Source organism: Carlito syrichta, unplaced genomic scaffold (assembly GCF_000164805.1).
Source record: "Carlito syrichta isolate Samal-C Ts95f unplaced genomic scaffold, Tarsius_syrichta-2.0.1 Scaffold308290, whole genome shotgun sequence".
Taxonomy (NCBI): Eukaryota; Metazoa; Chordata; class Mammalia; order Primates; family Tarsiidae; genus Carlito; species Carlito syrichta.
The window spans coordinates 163,579-174,177 of NW_007252386.1; the positions used below are offsets into that span (position 1 = coordinate 163,579).

General features: G+C 36.9%; 1 pseudogene; it reads right to left on the reverse strand.

The window, feature by feature from the left end:
• Positions 1-7,139: 7,139 nt before the first annotated feature.
• On the reverse strand, positions 7,140-8,117 carry LOC103267833 (annotated as a pseudogene).
• Positions 8,118-10,599: the final 2,482 nt, after the last annotated feature.

Consider the following 10,599-nt stretch of genomic DNA (forward strand, 5'->3'; position numbering starts at 1 on the left):
CTGTTTATGGGTGTACATGAAGGATTGAGTGTTCATCTTTCAGTTTTTGGTTGTTTGTTTTTGCTTTTTTGTTCTCTTTTTTTAGTTCAATGTATGTGTGAATACATATGAATTGTAACAGAGATTTTGGCCATAAGTATTTCATTCAAGAGAGGGTTCTACTTGAATGTCTTTTTTTCCATCTTTTTTCTTCTATTTATTTTTTCTTTTTTTCTTCTCCTTTCATTTTGGATTGGACGTGTGTGTGTGTGTGTGTGTGTGTGTGTGTGTGTGTGTGTGTGTTTCCTGTTTTTTGTTGTTGTTTTGTGTTTTGTTTTGCTTTGTTGTTATTTGAGTTTGTTTTGGTGTGTGTATATAATTGTGTGTATATAATTGTTTTTTGCTTTGGTTTCTGCTCTTGCTGTTCTGTGTGTGTGTGTTTAATTTTTGCCCATCTCATTTCATTCTACTTTTCTCTGCTCTCCTCATTGTTGTAACTGTATATTGAACTGAGGAGGTAAACACACATACCTGATGCATCATCATACAAAGTGGTGGTGGGGAGTGGGTCTCAGGTAACCCATACCACAATCAGTGAACACTGTGATTTGCAAGTAGTTTCTGAATCCTAGCTCCCCCTCCTTCACCTTATTCAACTCTCAACTACAACAGACAGGAAAGTTTCCCACCCACAGCCCTGTTTCAAAATAGAACAAATTCAGAGCCTTGATTAAGGAAGAATAGAGGGCTGAGCAAACATCAGAAGTGAAAGCCTTTTCCACTGCCACTGAATAATGGAACTAAAGAGAAAAGACCTGTCACAAATGAGAAAAAAGTCAATGGAGAAACACAGGTAATTCCTAGTGATACAAGGAGAAAACACAAGAAAAATCAGACCTCAGAGCCCAACAATGAAAGTCACCAATGACTGTCCCCAGAATACAACAGGGATTAGGGAATGGATGAAAAGAGTGACTAAAACTCAAGAAAGATAAGATGCAACACTGAAAGAACCTGTAACAGAGATTTTGGCCATAAAAATTTTATCTAAGAAATAAATAACAAGATGAGAAGCATGAAAAGCAGAATTTAAAAAGCAGAAGAAAGAATCTCAGAACTTGAAAACTAAAACATGGAATTAACCTGATGTGTAAAAAATGTACAAAGAAAACTCAGAAAGAAAGAACAAAGCCTCCAAGAGAAGTGCGACTATATCAAGAGACCAAACTTATGCCTGATTGGTATCCCAAAGAAGAAAGGGAAATGGAGAACACCTTAGAGGAAATATTCCAGGGGGTTATCCAAGAAAACATATCCCATCTCACCAGAGATGTGACCATCCAAACACAAGAGATACACAGAACCCCTGCAAGACATCAAATGAGAAGACCAAATCCTAGACACATAATAATTCACCTACACAAGGTAGGCACAAAAGAAAAAGTCCTAAAGACAGCAAGAGAGAAAGGGCAGACTACCTACCAGGGAAAACCAATCAGAATAGCAGCAGACCTATTAACTGAAACACTACAAGCTAGGAGAGACTGGAGTCCAATATTCAAAGTCCTCAAAGATAAACCATTTCAACCAAGAATTTCCTACCCAGCCAAGCTTAGCTTCATCAGCAATGAAGAATTAAAATCCTTCCCATCCAATCCCTAAGTGACTATGCAGCTTCCAGACCAACTCTACAGGAGATACTTTAAAAAGTATTAAGCACAGAAGAAAATTTTTTTAAATGACCATGCACTTCCCAAGAGAACAATAAAACAGAATCAACAGAGAATAAATTGTGACTACAAACTTAAAACACACACACATACATCAACCCAAAAGTTGAACGAAAACAAAGAAAAACTTTATAAGGACTTCACAATGGGCATAAACAATCACATTTCAATAATCAGCCTGAATGTGAATGGACAAAATGTACAACTGAAAAGACACAGAATGGCAAGCTGGATTAAAAAAAAAAAACATGACTGCATCCAAAAAACTCATCTCACCACAAGGATACATACAGGCCTAAAGTTATAGAATGGAAAATGGGTTTCCAGTTGAATGGATCACAAAAGAAGGCAGAAGTCGCTATATTAATATCAGACAAAACAAACTTTAAGTTATCAAAAATTTAAAAAGATATGGAAGAAGACACATAATGAAAAAAGGTATAATCCATTAATAAGAAATATTCATCCATCCTAAACATATATGTGCCCAACACAGGAGCACCAGCCCTTATAAAAACAACTATTAAATAAATTTTTTAAAATATTGACTCTAGCACTATTATAGCTGGGGTCTTATACCCCAATAACAACCCTAGATAGATCATTGAGCAAAAAAATCAACAAAGAGATCTGGAACTTCAACTTGACACTTCACCAAATGGACTTAATAGATGCCTACAGAATACTCTACCCAACAACCCCATAATATACATTCTATTCATCACCACATGGAACATACTCCAAGATTGATCACATCCTCAACCACAAATCAAGCATAAACAAATTTCATAAGATTGAAATACTACCATGCAACTTCTCCAGCCACAGTGGAATAAAAATAAAGATGAACACCAACAAAATTCCCCCAAAACCCACAAAGACATGGACACTAAACAGCATGATGCTGAATGACTACTGGGTCAACAAAGAAATCAAAACAGAAATTAAAAGACTCCTGAAAACAAATGAAAATAAAGAAACATCCTACCAAAACCTCTGAGATACCATGAAAGCAATTCTAAGAGGGAATTTGTATCTCTACAAACATACATCAAGAAAATGAAAAGATCACAAGTTAACAGCCTAACAATTCACCTAAGGGGGAAGGAAAGACAAGACAAACAAAACCCTAACTTTAGCATAAAAATACAGATAACTAAAGTAAAAGCCCAAATACAAGACATAGAGGGCAAAAATCATAGAAAAAAACAACAAAACAACAAGCTGACTTTTTGAAAGAATTAACAAGATTGATGGACCTCCTAATTATAATGACCAAGAAAAAGAGAGAGAAAGCCCAAATAATCACAATCAGAAATGCAAAAGATGAAATCACAACTGACCCGAAAGAAATACAAAATATTATCAAAGATTACTATGCACAATGTATGAAAACAAACTTGATAACCAAAATGAAATGGAGGACTTTCTGACATCACATAACCTCCCAAAGTTGAAACAAGAAGACATTGAGAAACTAAATAGACCAATAACAACCTAGGATATTGACTCCATTATAAGACAACTATCTATTTTTAAAAATCCTAGACCAGACAGCTTTCCAGCAGAATTCCACAAAACACACAAGGAGGAGTTGATACCAATCCTATTGAAAGTATTCCAGGCAATTGAGAAAGATGGAATTCTCCCCAAATCATTTTATGAAGCTAACATCACACTGATACCCAAACAGGGTAAATATCCAACAAAAAAAGATAACTACAGGCCAATATCCCTAATGAACATAGATGCAAAAATTCTAAACAAGATTCTAGAAAATAAGATCCAACAGCACATCTCAAAAGTCATTGACCAAGACCAAGTAGGCTCCATCCACAGGTTGCAAGACTGGTTCAACATCCACGAGACCATAAATGTAATTAAATACATGAACAGATGTAAAAAAACAAGAGCCACATGATTATATCATTGGATGCAGAGAAAGCTTTTGATAAAACCCACCATCGCTTCTTGATAAAAATCCTCGAACACCTAGGTATAGAAAGAACATACCTCAAAATAGTAAGTGCCATCTATGATAAATCTACAGCCAGCATATTGCTAAACTGACGGAAACTGGAAACATTTCCCCTGAAAACCAGAACAAGACAAGGCTGCCCACTCTTACCTCTCTTGTTCAACACTATGTTGGAAGTCCTAGCTAGGGCAATTAGACAAGAGAAGGAAATCAGTGGTGCCCAAATAGGAAAAGAGGAGTTAAGTTATCCCTCTTTGCTGACAATATGATTCTATACCTCAAAAATCCAAGAGAATATGTCAAAAAACCTGCTTGCACTGATAAAGGACTTTGGCAAAGTCTTAGGGTACAAAATCAACATGCAAAAACAGTCACATTCTTACACACCAAATACAAGCAGGCAGAGACCCAAATTAAAAGCACAATCCCATTCACAATAGTCACTAAAAAAAATTGTAATACCTCGGCATCTTCCTAACTAGAGAAGTGAAAGACCTTTACAATGAGAACTACAAAACACTGCTCAAAGAAATCCAAGAAGACACAAACAAATGGAAAAATATTCCATGCACATGGATAGGAAGAATCAACATTGTTAAGATGTCTATTCTACCCAAAGCAAATCTACAGATTCAATGCAATACCCATTAAATTACCAACATCATTCTTCTCAATTCTGGAAATGACAATATAGAATGACCATGAATAGCCAAAACAATACTCAGCAAAAGAAACAAAGCATGAGGTATCACACTCCCAGACTTTAACATTTATTATAAGGCTACAATAATCAGAACAGTCTGGTATTGGTACAAGAATAAGCATCTGGAACAACAGAACAGGACAGAGATTTCAGAAACAAAAACTCAATTTCTCAACCAACTCATCTTTGACAAAGCTTCCACTAATAACCACTGGGGAGAGGAGAACCTATTCAGAAAATGGTGCTGAGAAAACTGGCTGAACACATGCAGAAGATAGAAACAGGACCCTTACCTATCACCATACATAAAATCAACTCTAAATGGATCAAAGACATAGACATAAAATCTCAAACTATAAGAACCTTAGAAAAAATACAGGAGACACCCTTATGGAAATTGGAACTGGCAACCAATTCATGATCAAAACCCCAGATGCTCATGCCATAAGAGATAAGATAGACAAGTAGAACCTCATCAGACTGAATAGCTTCTGCAAAGCAAAAGAAACCATTAAGAGAGCAGGGAGTCAGCCCACAGAATGAGAAAAAATATTTACCAACTGTGTATCTGACAAAGGCCTAATATCCAGGCTCTATAAGGAACCCAAAAGTGCCAAAAGGAAAAAAAAAAAACTGGGCCAAAGACATGAATAGACACTTCTCAAAAGAAGATATACAGGCAGCCAACAAACACATGAAAAAGTGCTTACCTTCACTAATCATCAGAGAAATGCAAATCAAAAACCACATTGTGGCATCACCTAACTCCAGTAAGACTGACCATCATTAATAAAACAAACAACAACAGGTGCTGGCAAGGATGCAGAGAAATGGGAATGCTTCTACAAGACTGTTGGTGGGAATGCAAACTAGTGTAACCTCTTGGAAAACAGTGTGGTGGTTTCTAAAAGAACTAGACATTAACCTTGAATATGACCCAGAAATCTTCCTACTGGGAATATACCAGGAACTCAAATCATTCTTCAAAAAAAGATACCTTCACACTCATGTTTATTGCTGCACTATTCACAATAGCAAAAACATGGAACCAACCATACTGCCCATCAATACTGGACTGAATTTTTTTTTAAGTGGTACATATACATAACAGAATATTACACAGACATAACGAAGGACAAAATTATGAACTTTGCAATAATTTGGATGGACTTAGAGTCTATTATACTGTGTGATCTATCACAAAAACAAAGAAGTGAGTACCACGTGTTCTCACTCAAAAGCAGACCTCGAAAAATTATAATACTATAAGAAAGGAATTGGCAGTAGTTGGAAACTTGCAGGGGAGGGGAGGTGAGGTGGGATTGGCAGTAGTAGGAAACTGCCAGGGATGGGAGGGACATACTCCATCAACAATGCATAATGACCATTTGTATACCTAATCCTGGAATTGTACCCCACAACTTTAAAAGTTAAAAAAAAATTAAATGTGGTACATATATACAATGGAATATTATGCAGCCATAAAGAAGGACAAACATGAAGACTTTGCAACAACTTGAATGGATTTGGAGTCTATCATACTCAGTGACTGATCACAGAAACAAAGAACAGAGTACCACATGTTCTCACTCATATGCGGACACTGAACATTTACCACCATAATACTATAAGAAAGGGATTGGCAGTAGTGGGCTACTGCTGGGGTGGGTGGTGGAGGTGCACAACATCAATAAGGGTACTTGATCTCAAATCAGGCAAAGTGGGGACCAAAGGGAGGCCCAAACGTTACCTGTACAATGACCACTTGTATACCTAATCCTGAATTATACCTCACAGCTTTAAAATAAAATATTATAATACTAATAATAAATAAAATAATTGACCAAAGGGAGGGGGAAAGAAATTGACAATGGAAAGAGCAATGAACTCACTGGTGTCTCTTCTCACTGGGGTCAGAAATAGAAAGGCAATTGAAGGCCAGTGATACCACTTTTTAGTGGAAAGCTCAAGAATCCAAATCAACAAATTGACTTATGCTTATCTTTTAACTTTTCTCATCTAAAAGTGAGAAGGTCTAATTCTCATGCCAAATCTGTCATCCACCATCACTGTGCCTATGTATTATTATCTATAAAATAACAGATTAGAACAAATGATCTCTGAAACTGCAGTTCTAAAATTCCATACTTCTATTATACATTCAACAGTTCTCTAAGTAGCCAAAGAATACATGAAGCAAGCGGATACTAAAGGAAGAGGGGAGGAAAAATCAAACCAGTTAGGTATTATGGCAGTTTGGTTGATAGTTTGAGGAAAGGTCATTAACCAATTCAAAACAGGGAATGAATACCAGTGAAAAGGAATAATACACTAATTTCCAACAATGAATTGTTGAACACGTTTTCTGTTTGGCACCTTTTGAGGGATAACACTATTGAAAGTGGTGAATTAAGGCAAAAAAAAAAAGCCTTTTAATTTGCATAGTAATTATAAGAAGAATGAGCAGAAGGCATTTCTTAATTCATAAAAAATATGATCGAAGTAAAAATATTTACAGCGTTATCATGAATATTAATTAATTTATATTAAATGTCCAGCACAGGGTATGAAACACAGAAGTCTCCAATGTTAGCTTCCTTTATCTTCATTGATTAGGGTACTAGAGACACACAATAACATGGTAAATGACTAAATGTAACCTAGTACACAAAAATAACAGAGATTTAAAATTTCAATGACTTTATTTTTTCACTGTAATTGAGTTGTAGAGCTACATTTTTGTTTATCTTTAGAGTATTAAGGATATCTTCCTGTAACTCACAAACCGACAGCAAAGTTTCTTCATTGCTGCCTTCATCTCCTTATTCCTGAATGTATAGATGACTGGATTTAGAAAAGGAGTGATAATTGCCTCGAATATACCAAGAAATTTATCCAAGTGTGATGAATGGAAGGGCCAGGTATAGAAGAAGATTAATAGTCCAAAGAATAAAACCACCACAGTGACGTGAGCTGACAAAATAGAGATGGCCTTGGATAAACAACCTGAAGAGTATTTCCAAACAGTGACCAGAATGAAGATGTAAGAAATAATCAGTATGAAGAAAGACCCCACAGAGATGAGTCCACTGTTGCCTGTGACCATGAACTCCCATCTATTGGTCTCCATGCATGCAAGTTTAATGAGCTGAGGGAAATCACAGTAAAAGCTGTCTAGTACATTAGGGCCACAAAAAGGCAAATTTATAACAAAAGTCAATTGGGCCACTGAGTGGATGAGGTCAAGGATTCAGACAGCAGCCAAAGTTAAAATGCACATTCGTGAGCTCATGATGGTCAGGTAATGGAGGGGCTTACATATGGCAACATATCTGTCAAAGGCCATGGCTATGAGCAGCACCATCTCCGTGCCCCCAGTAGCATGAATGAAGAAGATCTGAGTTATACGATCCCCAAAAGAGATGGCTTTGTGTTTTCTTAAAAGGTCATAAATCATTTGGGGGACTGCAATAGAGCAAATTCCCAGGTCAAGAAAAGAGAGATTGGCCAGCAGGAAGTACATGGGAGAGTACAAGTTAGAGTCAGAGGTCACAGAAAACACAATGAGGAGGTTTCCCACCAGACTCGCCATATAGAACACAGAGGAAAAGAAGAAAAGAAGAAGCTGGATGTCTCACGAATTGGAGAGTCCCAGGAACACAAACTCAGACACCACAGAGTAGTTGGTTCCATCCGTTGCTTCTGTCAGCAGAGCTGACTCTAACATTACCTGAACAAGAGAGTAAAGGGAGAAAATCAAACTTCGTGGCAAGTCACCGACTGTATGACTTACAATTTCAAACTGTAAGGAAAAAAAATTGCCTTACCTCACAAATTGAAAAAACCTTTTTATAACCCCTTAAATTGTAGTTGCAGAAAATAGGCCATTGCTACAAAGCACTGCTTCTAATTCAGACTCCCTAAAATTCTGCAGTTCTTTATAAAACAAATGCTGAATCAAATGAAGGGTCATAATAGGGCTAGGAAAGCACTGGAATAACATGAAGGAAAAAGGAGGAAATGGAAATGAGCTCACTGATTTCTCCTTCTGATAGCCTATATTTTTCTTACCCCTTTGATTGCTCCTGTACGCAGTGCTATCACTGTCCTGCATACTGTCTCATGTTTAGTCTCACGCTGCTGCAGTTTTAGCAAGTCTGTTCACCTTTTCCTCCTAAGAAGAGAATAATGTAGAAGCCTTAAGAGTATTCCATTTTTGTAGCTCAGTCCAGAGAGTAGAGCCTAAAGTCTGGGCTGCAGCAGCATATGGTAGAGAAAAACAAGGTCAGAAAAGAGATTTATGCTGTAGTATCTAAACATGAATGGAGGTCATACAGCGTGGCAAATACAATTCTACATGACTGATATTTGCAGATCATTGGCCAAGTTAACTTTTCATGGTTCATGGAATGGTGGAAAGAACGTTGCACTTAGGATCAGAAGAGTGTGATCAAGTCCTAACTCTAAGCCTGTGGGAACTTGAGTAAGTTCTTTCACCATTCCCTGCACACTTGACTCTCTTCTTGAACTCAGTTACATCATTTAGAAAATAAAAGGACTGGACAGGGTGATGCTACTTAATCCTTCCAAATCTAACACTTCTGTTATTTTATGATACAATGCTGTGCTAGCCCAGTATGTAGCGAAGCTCATGATAATGATGGTATTTCCTGCATTAGACTGCTACCATATTTTCCATTTTTACCTTGCTCTAATTGGCTATAAGTCCCATACCCATACAAGGCTCTCACTTCACATTAATCTTTCTCTTCTCAAGTTATTTTTGTGACTAAGTTAGCATATTACTGTAAATCTGCTATATCATTTATATTGTCCTTTATTATAATCATTTGTAATCAATAAATGAATACTTACTAGATGCCTACCATGTACAATGGATATTATGAACTTATTGAAGTGTTAAAATAGTAACTAGCACTGGCTGGGGATGGAGGCTCACACCTGTAATCTCACCATTTTGGAAGGCCAAGGCAGGTGGATTGCTTGAGCCCTGAAGCTCAAGACCAGCCTAGGCAACATAGTAAGACCTCATCTCTACAAAAAAATCAAAAAATTATCCAGGCATGGTGGTGCACACCTGTAGGCCTAGTTACTTGGGAGTCTGAGGCAAAAGGATCCCCTGAGCCCAGGAGTTCGAGGCTGCAGTGAGCCTCAAACTCAGCTGATTTAACTCAACTGATCATGCACTGCACTTCAGCCTGGGTGGTGAAGTGAGACCTTGACTCAAAAAATGAATAAATAAATACAATATTCACTCCCCTTAAGACTTTTACATTTTAACACAAAAAATGCAAATAATAAAAATTACTATATAAAATGTCAAGTAGTATAATCAAAATTTTTGAAGCAGAAAAGACCCATGATTAAGGGTGATCAGCACTGTCTTCAGAAAGAAATCAGCCTATGCTGCACTTTAATTTCTTGGATTTAATTTCTTTCAAGATACATTTTCATGTCTAAGCTTAAAGAATTACAGAGACACTATCAAGGAGGATCTCCTAGTCTGGAGCAGTGGTTGAAGAACTTTCCATGGAAATAATTATAGTCAAAAAAAAAAGCGGTGACTGCAATGTACAAGACACCACAATTACGCCCTTGCATACACAATATTGTTTAATGTGCATAGAAACCATGAAAGTGGGTATTATTGGCTCCTTTTTATAGTTGGGGAAATTGAGACCAAGAGAGGGGAAGTTTCAAGCTCAAACAATAAGTAGTTAAAACTGAGATTGGTCTGCCTCTCATCCAGTATAGGAGACTTTGCTCCTTTCTCATGACTTTCTGATGGTATGACACATATTTGTCCCTTTCTTTACGAACCCTGGACTACTCTCAGCACTCTGGATGGCTCTAAGTGGGAGAGATCTAAGACAGATTTGTCCTTCAGTATTCATAGTATCAAGGCTTCTTAAGTTACTTCAAGTGCATCCATAATTCATCCTGGCTTTTTAAATAAATGTGGTAAAAGAAGGTAAATTTGTACAATACCTGCAGCTCAAAGCATCCTGGTTGTGTTCACAGACAGCCATTGTCTTGATCCACAAAAAATTCATCAGTTTCCCATAAGAGATTCAGTTATTACTACTCTCTAATAAATGCAGTAAAGATACTGTTTCCATGTCAAGAAATAAAATAAGGCCCAAAACTAAAACAAATCAGATCCTGTTCCCACTTAAAAGACTGCTTCC